A 12,494-nucleotide genomic window follows, 5' to 3' on the forward strand; every position below is an offset into this window, starting at 1 on the left:
GCGCGTGACGTCAGAGCTCGGGTCGAGCGGTCGGCCGCAAGTCCCGGGAAACCGTCGGCCGGGTCTAGCCGAAGCGGAGCGTCACGGACTGGACTCGGCTCGGGGAGAGCTGCGGGAACCGGAGCCGGAGTTAGAATTGACTGGACCGGACCGGAGCCGACTGGACTCGGGCCCAGCGGGAGCGGGAACGGGAGTAGGCCAAGGCTCAGGCCCGGTGGGAATCAGGAGCAGCGGAGCGGACCCGGGACTAGCCGGGACCGGACTAACTCAGGCCCAGGCCCAGGCAGAGGCCCAGCGGCGTGGGAGCTGCCACAGGTAAGAATTGAATAATAAGGGGTTGAGTTTTGTACAGGGCCCTAGTGAGACCACACCTGGAGTATTGTGTGCAGTTTTGGTCCCCTAATTTGAGGAAGGACATTCTTGCTATTGAGGGAGTGCAGCGTAGGTTCACAAGGTTAATTCCTGAGATGGTGGGACTGTCATATGCTGAGAGAATGGAGAGGTTGAGAAGGAGTTTCTTCCCAGAGGCCATTCGGACTGTAAACTCCTATCTCACCAGGGTATACCTTTACTGTACCATTCTACTGTTTTTTAAAAATTGCTGTTTTTTTACCTTTTTCCTTCCTCCCACAATATGTAATATGGAAAATAATATGTGATTATGTTTGTTTGTTTGTTTTTTGTTTGCACAAAGTCCGCGAGCATTGCCACTTTTCATTTCACTGCACATCTCGTATGTGTATGTGACGAATAAACTTGACTTGACTTGACTCGTGCACCTGTTTTCTATGTTTCTATGAGTTCCCGCCTAGATGTTCGGCAACTGTGGCAGGGCTTGAATGCCATCACCTCCTACAATGCGAAATCAGGAGGCAGCTCAATTGTCAGCGAAGCGTCACTCCCTGACAAGCTCAATGCGTTTTATGCACGCTTTGATAGGGAGAACACTGATGTGCCTTCCCCAGCCCCCATTCACTGTGATGGCATTTCAGTCACAGTCACAGAGGCCGACGTAAGAAGATCCTTCAGGGAGGTGAACCCTCGGAAAGCGCCTGGACCTGATGGTATACCTGGTCGTGTTCTAAAAACCTGTGTGGACCAACTGGCTGGAGTTTTTACGGACATTTTCAACCTCTCATTTCTGAGGTCTGAGGTCCCCACCTGCTTTAAAAGGGCATCAATAATACCAGTGCCCAAGAAGAGCAAGGTGACGTGCCTCAATGACTATCGACCAGTGGCACTAACGTCTGTGGTGATGAAGTGCTTTGAGAGGTTGATTATGGCGCATATCAACTCCTACCTCGACAAGAACCTCGACACAGCAGTTTGCTTACCGCCACAACAGATCAACGGTGGATGCGATCTCACTGGCTCTCCACTCCGCTCTAGACCACTTGGACAACAAAAACTCATATATCATGGCTGTTATTCATCAACTACAGCTTAACACCATCATCCCCAAGCTCTCAGATCTGCGCCTCTGCGCATCCCTCTGCAATTGGATCCTCGACTTCCTCATCCACAGACCACAGTCTGTCCATATTGGTGGAAATGTGTCATCCTCGATAACAATCAGCACGGGAGCACCTCAAGGCTGCATACTCACTCTATACTCATGACTGTGTAGCTGGACATTGTGCGAACTCCATCATCAAGTTCGCCGACAACACCACTGTTGTGGGATGTATCACTGATGGTGACGAGTCAGAGTATAGAAGTGAGATCGACCAATTGACCAAAAGGTGCCAGCACAATACCCTGGCTCTCAACACCAACAAAACCAAGGAACTGATTGTGGACTTTGGAAGGGTAGGATAGGGACCCACAATCCCGTTTATATCAATGGGATGATGGTGGAAAGGGTCAAGAACTTCAAATTCCTGGACGTACATATTTCCGAAGATCTCTCCAGGTCCCAGCACACTGATGCAATTATAAAGAAAGCACATTGGCGTCTCTACTTCCTGAGAAGATTACGGAGAGTCGGTATGTCAAGGAGGACTCTCTCGAACTTCTACAGGTGCACAGTAGAGAGCATGCTGACTGGTTGCATCGTGGCTTGGTTCGGCAACTTGAGCGTCCAGGAGCGGAAAAGAATGCAGAAAATTGTGACCACTGCCCAGTCCATCATCGGCTCTGACCTCCCCACCCCATCGAAGGGATCAATCGCAGTCGCTGCCTCAAAAAGGCAGCCAACATCATCAAGGACCCATAACATCCTGGCCACACACTCATCTCTCCGTTGCTATCAGGTGGAAGGTACAGGAGCTTAAAATCTGCAACATCAGGAACAGCTACTTCACCACAGCCATCAGGCTATTAAACTCGCCATCAAACAAACTCTGAACTAAAACAACCTATCGTACTTTATCTGTTTAATTATGTGTATATATATGGTCTATGCTACATAGAGACACTAAACGGTTCTGTATTATGCATACAATATTGTGTTGTGCTGCAGCAAGCAAGAATTTCATTGTCCTATCTGGAACACATGACAATAAACTCTCTTGACTTGAGTTGTGGTGATGGATCAGTCGGAGAGGGAATGGGGAGTGAGGGGGGACGGGGGGGAGAGGGGATGGTGAGTTGGAGAGGGGGGGGTGTGGGGGAGAGAGGGGGTAAGGGGGTAGTGTGAGGGAGGGGTCAGGGAAGGGGTGTGAGGGGAAGGGTGTCGGGGGTGAGTGGGACAGGGAAGGAGGGATCAGGGGAGGGATGGGGGTGGGGAGCATTGTGGGGGAGGGGGACACCTGATCTATATAGGGCTCTTAAAGATAGCAGAGTCAGGGGATATGGGGAGAAGGCAGGAACGGGGTACTGATTGGGGATGATCAGCCATGCTCACATTGAATGGCGGTGCTGGCTCGTAGGGCTGAATGGCCTACTCCTGCACCTGTTGTTTATTGTCATCTTGAAACACCGCTATCATATCTGCCTCCACCACCAGCCCTGGCAGCGCGTTCCAGGCAGTAAGGACTCGGGCCCTGTCTGATGAATCTTTTAAATATTAGAAGATTTGCTCTAAATGTACCTGACAATTTATGCCTTTCCCAGTTGAATGTCTTCTTGGGACGGTACACAAAATTGCTGGAGAAACTCAGCGGGTGCAGCAGCATCTATGGAGCGAAGGAAATAGGCGACGTTTCGGGCTGAAACCCTTCTTCAGACTGATGGGGGGTGGGGGGGAGAAGGAAGGAAAAAGGGAGGAGGAGGAGGAGCCCGAGGGTGGGGGGATGGGAGGAGACAGCTCGAGGGTTAAGGAAGGGGAGGAGACAGCAAGGGCTAGCAAAATTGGGAGAATTCAACGTTCATGCCATCCAGACGCAAGCTGCCCAGGCGGAATATGAGGTGCTGTTCCTCCAATTTCCGGTGTTGCTCACTCTGGCAATGGAGGAGACCCAGGACAGAGAGGTCGGATTGGGAATGGGAGGGGGAGTTGAAGTGCTGAGCCACCGGGAGTTCAGGTAGGTTATTGCGGACTGAGCGGAGGTGTTCGGCGAAACGATCGCCCAGTCTCCGCTTAGTCTCCCCGATGTAAATCAACTGACATATAGAGCAGCGGATACAGTAGATGAGGTTGGAGGAGATACAGGTGAACCTTTGTCACACCTGGAACGGTTGCTTGGGACCTTGAATTGAGTCGAGGGGGGGAGGTGAAGGGACAGGTGTTGCATTTCTTGCGGTTGCAACGGAAAGTGCCCGGGGTGGGGGTGGTACGGGAGGGAAGGGAAGAATTGACAAGGGAGTTGCGGAGGGAGCGGGCTTTGCGGAAGGCAGACATAGGGGGAGATGGGAAGATGTGGCGAGTGGTGGGGTCACGTTGGAGGTGGCGGAAATGGCGGAGGATTATGTGTTGTATTTGCCGGCTGGTGGGGTGAAAGGTGAGGACCAGGGGGACTCTGCCCTTGTTGTGAGTGCGGGGATGGGGAGAGATAGCAGTGTTGCGGGGTATGGATGAGACCCTGTCTTCTTGGGACCCCAGCTTCGAGCCAGCACCACCATTCAATGTGATCATGGCTGATCATACCCAATCGGTACCCCGTTCCTGCCTTCTCCCCATATCCCCAGACTCCACTATCATTAAGAGCCCTATCTAGCTCTCTCCTGATAGCATCCAGAGAACCTGCCTCCACCGCCCTCTGAGGCAGTGAATTCCACAGACTCACAACTCTCTGTGAGAAAAAGTGAGTGGTTAGTCTGTGGAATTCTCTGCCTCAGAGGGCAGTGGAGGCCGGCAGGTACGTACTACCAGAGTCAGGAACTGCTTCTTCCATGCTGTTATCAGACTACTGAACGATCCTCCTATAAGCTCTGGTGTAGTCCTGATCTTCCAACCTACCTGATTGTGGCCCTTGCACTTTAAAAACATCTGCACTCTGTAGCTGTAATGCTCGGACTCTGTATTATAAACTCTAATGTCCCTGTCCCACTTAGGAAACCTGAACAGAAACCTCTGGAGACTCTGTGCCCCACCCAAGGTTTCCGTGCGGTTCCCGGAGGTTTTTGTCAGTCTCCTTACCGGCTTCCACTACCTGCAACCTCCGGCAACCACCTGCAACGTCCAGGAACCGCACGGAAACCTTGGGTGGGGCGCAAAGTCTCCAGAGGTTTCCGTTCAGGTTTCCTAAGTGGGACAGGGGCATAAGGTAGATAAAAAATGCTGGAGAAACTCAGCGGGCGAGGCAGCATCTATGGATCGAAGGAAAAGGTGTACAGTAGTAGTCTGAAAAAGGTTCTTGACCCGAAATGTTGCCTTTTCCTTCGCTCCGTAGATGTTGCCTCACCTGCTGAGTTTCTCCAGCATTTTTATCAACCTTTGATTTTTCCAGCATCTGCAATTCCTTCTTAAGTATTATAAACTCTTAAGTATTATAAACTTCTTTCTCTTGGCACTACCTGTTGTACACTTACTTATCTATATACGTCTTTATCTATGTACCACCCACTCCTCTGACATCAGTCTGAACAAGGGTCTCGACCAGAAAGGTCACCCATTCCTTCTCTCCAGAGAGGCTGCCTGTCCCGCTGAGTTACTCCAGCATTTTGTGCCTGTCTTCAATTCAAACCAGCATCTGCAGTTCCTTCCTACACCTGTTGTACTGTGTATGGTTGGATTTGATGGGATAACACACAAAGATTTTTACTGTATCTCAGTCCACGTGACAATAATTGGTGGCCAAGTCATTGGTTTGGAGGAATATGGGCCGAGTTTGACAGATTCCTGATAGATACGGGTGTCAAGGGTTAAGGGGAGAAGGCATGAGAATGGGATTGAGAGGGAGAGATAGACAATAGACAATAGGTGCAGGAGTAGGCCATTCGGCCCTTCGAGCCAGCACCGCCATTCGATGTGATTTTGGCTGATCATCCTCAATCAGTACCCTGTTCCTGCCTTCTCCCCATATCCCCTGACTCCACTATTTTTAAGAACCCTACCTAGATCTCTCTTGAAAGCATCCAGAGTAAGTAAGTAAGTACATTTTATTTATATAGCACGTTTATATCAACTCGCATTAAAACCATTAAAAGTGCTTTACATAAAATAAATAATTAAGTTTCCGTACATCCATAGAAAAAATGACACAACACATTATAGAATTCAACATGAACACCATCCCCCCCCCCCCCCCCCCCCCCCCCCCCCCCCCCCCCCCACAACAGAATCAACATTTTCCACTGAGGGGAAAGGCATCAAAATGTTAAGTCCTCTTCCTCTGTGCTCACCCGAGGTCGGGGCAGAGAACCTGCCTCCACCGCCCTCTGAGGCAGAGAATTCCACAGACTCATCACTCTCTGTGAGGAAAAAGTGTTTCCTCATCTCCGATCTAAATGGCTTGCCCCTTATTCTTAAACTGTGGCCCCTGGTTCTGGACTCCGCCAACATCGGAAACATTTTTCCTGCCTCTAGCGTGTCCAAGCCCTTAACAATCTTATATGTTTCAATGAGATACTCTCTCATCCTTCTAAACTCCAGAGTATACAAGCCCAGCTGCTCCATTCTATCAGCTATAGATCAGCCGTGATTGAATGGCGGAGTAGACTTGATGAGCCGAATGACCTAATGCTACTCCCATGATCAATGAACTCCCATGATCAATAAACCAGTAGACAATAGACGATAGGTGCAGGTGTAGGCCATAGCAACAGGATGATGGTGAAAATGGCCACTGGTAAAGCAGAACATTTGAGAGGGAAGGAAACTCAAAATGACACTTGGTTACAAATAATTTTCTTATCTCTATCAATCCGTAATTTTGAAGGTCAACTTGGCACAGTTGAGGAGACCTTTCCACTGAACATTTAAGATTAGACTGTGACTCTGTTACAGTTTCTCCTCCCTATCTCCGGAGGGACATGAGGGAAAAACGCACCACAAACTGCGGCGTGAACTTTCATTCTCCAAGATGTTGCCAGGACTCGAGGGCCTGGGCTAAAGGGAGCATTTGGATAAGCTAGAACTTTAATCCTTGGAGCACCGGAGCATGAGGGATGATTCCTGGAATGAGTATGTTAATTTGAGGAACGGCATTCTTGCTATTGAGGGAGTGCAGCATAGGTTCACAAGGTTAATTCCCGGGATGGCGGGACTGTCATATGCTGAGAGAATGGAGCGGCTGGGCTTGTACACTCTGGAGTTTAGAAGGATGAGAGGGAATCTTATTGAAACATATAAGATTATTAAGGGATTGGACACGCTAGAGGCAGGAAACATGTTCCCGATGTTGGGGGAGTCCAGAACCAGGGGCCACAGTTTAGGAATAAGGGGTAAGCCATTTAGAACTGAGATGAGGAAACACGTTTTCACACAGAGAGTTGTGAGTCTGTGGAATTCTCTGCCTCGGAAGGCAGTTGAGGCCAATTCTCTGGATGCTTTCAAGAGAGAGTTAGATAGGGCTCTTAAAGATATCGGAGTCAGGGGATATGGGGAGAAGGCAGGATCGGGGTACTGAATGTGGATGATCAGCCATGATCACAGCGAATGGCGGTGCTGGCTCAAAGGGCCGAATGGCCTGCTCCTGCACCTATTGTCCATTGTCATTTGTTGACACTAGGCCTATACTCGCAGGAGTTTAGAAGAATGAGGGGGGACCTCATTGAAACTTACAGAATATTGAAAGGCTTGGATAGAGTGGTTGTGGAGAGGATGTTTCCACTAGTGGGAGAGTCTAGGACTATTGACAATAGACAATAGGTGCAGGAGTAGGCCCTTCGAGCCAGCAGCGCCATTCAATGTGATCATGGCTGATCATCCACAATCAGTATCCATGACTAGAGGTCACAGCCTCGGAATTAAAGGACGTTCTTTTAGGAAGGAGATGAGGAGAAATTGATTAAGTCAGAGGGTGGTGAATCTGTGGAATTCTTTGCCACAGAAGGCTGTGGAGGCCACAAGTCAGTGAATATTTTTAAGGCAGAGATAGATAGATTCTTGATTAGTGCGGGTGTCAGAGGTTACGGGGAGCAGGCAGGAGAAAGGGAGGGAGATATAGATCAGCCGTGATTGAATGGCAGAGTAGACTTGATGGGGCCGAATGGCCTAATTCCACTCTTATCACGTATGATCTTATCTATTAGGGGTGTATAAATTCATGAGCGGGTGAATGGGCAGTGGTACCCTGAGTTGGGGAAACAAGAAACTAGGTTTAAGGTGAGAGAGGAAACAATGAACAGGAAACTGAGGGGCAACTCTTTCACACAAGAGGGTGGAACGAGCTGCCACAGGAGGTAGACGAGGCAGGTACAATAGCAACATTTTGAAGATATTTGGATAAGAACATGGATAGGAAAGGTTTAGGGGGATATGGGCCAAATGCAGACCAATAAAACGAGCTTGAATGGGACATTTTGGTCGGCATAGACGAGTTGGGTCAACGGGCTAATTTCTGTGCTGTTATGACTTCGGTGATGATGTGATTAAGAAATTGAAATTTAAATCCCTGTCCCACGGTACGAGTTCATTCCAAGAGCTCTCCCGAGTTTAAAAAAAATCAAACCCGTGATAAGCACGGAGAATGAATGTAGCGGGTACGTCGGAGCTCGGGGACGTCTCTTAGCGGTTCGTAACGCTAACGGCAGGTACTCGGGAAGACTCGCTAACGGCAGGTAAGCACGGGTAGACTCGTGAAGATTTTTCAACAGTATGAAAAATGTCCACGAGAGCCCCGGGTACCGACGAGTGGCCATTACCGTAAATCTCCGAGTTCGAATCAGGGCAAACTCGGGAGAGCTCTTGGAATGAACTTGTACTGTGGGACAGGGCTTTAAGTTTATTGGTTTATATTCTTGTCATATGTACAAGTTGCAGAACCAGAGGTGGGAGTGGAGAACTAGGGGGAGCAGATTTAATGTGAGTGATACAAGAAAAAAAGATAGAAACATAGAAAATAGATGCAGGAGGAGGCCATTCGGCCCTTTGAGCCAGCACTGCCATTCAGCGTGATCATGGCTGATCGTCCTCTATCAATATACCATGCCTACCTTCACCCCATATCCCTTGACTCCACTAGCCCCTAGAGCTCTATCTATCTAACTCTCTCTTAAATCCATCCAGTGACTTGGCCTCCACTGCCCTCTGTGGCAGGGAATTCCACAAATTCACAACTCTCTGGGTGAAAAAGTTTTTTTCTCACCTCAGTCTTAAATGACCTCCCCTTTATTCTAAGACTGTGTGTGTGGCCCCTGGTTCTGGACTCGCCCAACATTGGGAACATTTTTCCTGCATCTAGCTTGTCCAGTCCTTTTATAATGTTATATGTGTCTATAAGATTCCCCCTCATCCTTCTAAACTCCAGTGAATACAAGCCTAGTCTTTTCAATGTTTCCTCATATGACAGTCCCGCCATCTCTGGGATCAACCTCGTGAACCTATGCTGCACTGCCTCAATCACAAGGATGTCCTTCCACAAATTCGGAGACCAAAACTGTACACAATACTCCAGATGTGGTGTCACCAGAGCCCTATACAGCTGCAGAAGATATTATCTATGCTGGGATCGGATTCATTGAAATATTTTTGGAAGGAAATTGGATAAATATTTGAAACGGCAAAGGGAATTCCAGCGCTGTTTGGAAGGAGCGGGAATTGGGATCATCTGCGGAGTGACCACATGGTGGTCCAATAGTAGGATTTTAACATAGTGTTTAATTTAATTTTAGTTCTGAGATACAATACGGAAACAGGCCCTTTGGCCCATCGAGTCCATGCTGACCAGCGATCATCCTATACACTAACACACTCCCACACAGGAGGGACAATTTACAATTTTTACCAAAGCCAATTAGCCTGCAAACCTGTTTAAGAAGGAACTGCAGATGCTGGTAAAATCGAGGGTAGGCACAAAATGCTGGAGTAACTCAGCGGGTGAGGCAGCATCTATGGAGAGAAGGAATTGGCGATGTTTTGGATCGAGACCCTTCTTCATACGTACAAACCTGTATGCCTTTTGAGTGTGGGTGGAATCCAGAGCACCCGGAGAAAACTTCACAGGCTACGGGGAGAACGTGCAAACTCCGTACCGACAGCGCCCGTGATCAGGATTAAACCCGGGTCTCTGCCGCTGTGAGGCAGCAACTCTACCGCCACGCCTTGAACGTAAACACCCTAGACAAATTAGTGATTGTCATTATTTGCACATGTAAATTTGGCATCTTTGAATTTGTCCAGTGCTGATGTCTGCACAGTGGCAACATTGTTGGCTTTGGCTTCCTCGGTCCCTGAGGAACAGGGAGGGAAGGAGCAGCAGGTCAAATGTGGTGGGCAAGCAAAGAGAACATCTGTAATGACTTCACTCCGAGGACTAAAATGAAGTCCAGATAGGGATCTGTCCTTCCTCGTGTCCGTCCATCTTCTCTATCACATCTTTCTAGTGGTTAGTGCAGGCGAGCGCAGCGGCGTTTGGTTCGGCCAGGTCATCTTCGGTACATTGTGGAGCTTGGTTACATCTCATGATGTGTTCCATGGTTTGGGATTTGCCCACACACGCACGCACACACGCACGCACACACACTTATTTGCCATTTCTTCATGGACTCAGACCACGTTCACCATTCATAGAAACATAGAAAATATGTGCAGGAGTAGGCCATTCGGCCCTTCGAGCCAGCACCACCATTCAATATGATGATCGTGGCTGATCATCCAACTCAGTATCTTGTACCTGCCTTCTCTCCATACCCCCTGATCCCTTTAGCCACAAGGGCCACATCTAACTCCCTTAAATATAGCCAATGAACTGTCCTCAACGACCTTCTGTGGCTGGGAGTTTCAGAGATTCACCACTCTCTGTGTGAAAAATGTTTTTCTCATCTCGGTCCTAAAGGATTTCCCCCTTATCCTTAAACTGTGACCCCTTGTCCTGGACTTCCCCAACATCTGGAACAATCTTCCAGCATCTAGCCTGTCCAACCCCTTAAGAATTTTGTAAGTTTCTATAAGATCCCCCCTCAATCTTCTAAATTCTAGCGAGTACAAGCCGAGTCTGTCCAGTCTTTCTTCATATGAAAGTCCTGACATCCCAGGAATCAGTCTGGTGATTCCTGGGATTCGATGGCCGGAGTTTGGGGCAACTGGTGACGATGTGCTCCACTGTCTGTGTTGGGTCCCCACACTCGCAGGAGGCGCTCATTGTCCACGAGGACCCACCTCTTCATCGCTACTCCATAGCGTCCGCCGCCTGTCCTCAAGCGGTTGTCCACTGCTTTTGGGGCAGGCCCTGGCCAGGGACGTCCATGGGGTCATTGGTGTACTGGTGTAGCCTAGATGGTTCCGCTGACTTCCACTGGTCTCTCCATCTCGTCTTGACCCAGGCGGCCTTGGAAGCATCAGCCGATGTTGTGCAGAGCAGCTCTTGGGCTTGCGTGGCAAAGGGGTGCCATGACTTGAGGCGCACTCGTCGTGGAGTCTCTGTGATGTTCTGATGGAGGAGGTGGGATTCACATGCCTCTCTCCATCCATTGGGTTGTCTGGCTGCCAAGGCTGTTCCACTGGTTCTGCCATTCAGTAATCCTGGCATCAGTTGGGGTGGTCTCTGGTACTTCAGTGGTGTCCAGGGAGATGCTGCTGGAGCTGAGCCATTTCTGGGCAGCAGAGCGCTCATGGAGTGAGTGGTGGTTGTCATTGGTCAGGGATCTATGAGACAGGCTGATGGTGTGCTTGGACAAGCTTGGTGCTTTGGTGCCCTTGGACAAGTTTCGATGCTTGTACCTGTACTACCGAGTGACGGGATTTGCCATTCCTCACTGCTTGAACCCAACATTTTTGGTTTAAAATATTAATAGAGGTTTGTGTCTTTCTGCCTGCCTCTCATAAGTTCATAGGTTAGAGGAGCAAAATTAGCCATTCGACCCACCAAGTCTATTCCGCCATTCATCTTGGCTACTCCATCTTTCCCTCGCAACCCACATCCTCCTGCCTTCTCAAGACCCCTGCCACCCGTACTAATCAAGAATCTATCAATCTCTGCCTGGCGTTCACCTGCCCTCCACGGCCTTCTGCGGCAATGTATTCCACAGATTCACCACCCTCTGACTAAAGAAATTCTAACCGCGACTCCTTTCTAAAGGAACCTCCTTATATTCTGAGGCTATCATGGCCTCCGGTTCTGGTCTCTCCCACTGGTGGAAATATCCTCTCCACATCCACTAGTGGCAGAGTCCAGAACTCCCCCTCCCACCATCCTGTAGCTGTGTTCACTGCCTCACCCTCTCGAACATTGTGACATTGAAACATAGAAAATAGGTGCAGGAGTAGGCCATTCGGCCCTTCGAGTCTGCACCGCCATTCAATATGATCATGGCTGATCATCCAACTCAGTATCCTGTACCTGCCTTCTCTCCATACCCCCTGATCCCTTTTGCCACAAGGGCCACATCTAACTCCCTCTTAAATATAGCCAATGAACTGGCCTCAACTACTTTCTGTGGCAGAGAATTCCACAGATTCACCACTCTGTGAAATATTTTTTTCTCATCTCGGTCCTAAAAGATTTCCCCCTGATCCTTAAACTGTGACCCCTTGTTCTGGGCTTCCCCAACATCGGGAACAATCTTCCTGCATCTAGCCTGTCCAACACCTTAAGAATTTTGTAAGTTTCTATAAGATCCCCCCTCAATCTTCTAAATTCCAGCGAGTACAAGCCGAGTCTATCCAGTCTTTCTTCATATGAAAGTCCTGACATCCCAGGAATCAGTCTGGTGAACCTTCTCTGTACTCCCTCTATGGCAAGAATGTCTTTCTTTCGCGACGATTGTTTTCGAGTAGTAGTTAGACAGCATGGAAACAGGCCCTTCGCCCTAGACTCGCCCATGCCGTATTAAGCGTTATTGAGCCATACAGCACAGAAACAGGACCTTCGGCCCACCGAGTCCATGGCAACCAGCGATTGCCACACACTAGCTCTATCCTCATCATCATCATCATCGGTGGTCACTCGAAACGAGTATGACTGTCAGGGCCCGATTTGCCTATAAGCTGGACAAGCTTAAGCTTAGGGCCT

General features: G+C 49.1%; 1 protein-coding gene across 1 annotated transcript in view; it reads left to right on the forward strand.

The window, feature by feature from the left end:
• Positions 1 to 12,494, forward strand: part of numa1 (nuclear mitotic apparatus protein 1) — a 113,932-nt gene continuing 101,438 nt past the window's right edge. Inside the window, 1 exon segment of the mRNA XM_055631479.1 lies at positions 1 to 315. The gene's annotated coding sequence lies outside the window, so the exon portion shown is untranslated.

Source organism: Leucoraja erinacea, unplaced genomic scaffold (assembly GCF_028641065.1).
Source record: "Leucoraja erinacea ecotype New England unplaced genomic scaffold, Leri_hhj_1 Leri_77S, whole genome shotgun sequence".
Lineage (NCBI taxonomy): Eukaryota > Metazoa > Chordata > Chondrichthyes > Rajiformes > Rajidae > Leucoraja > Leucoraja erinaceus.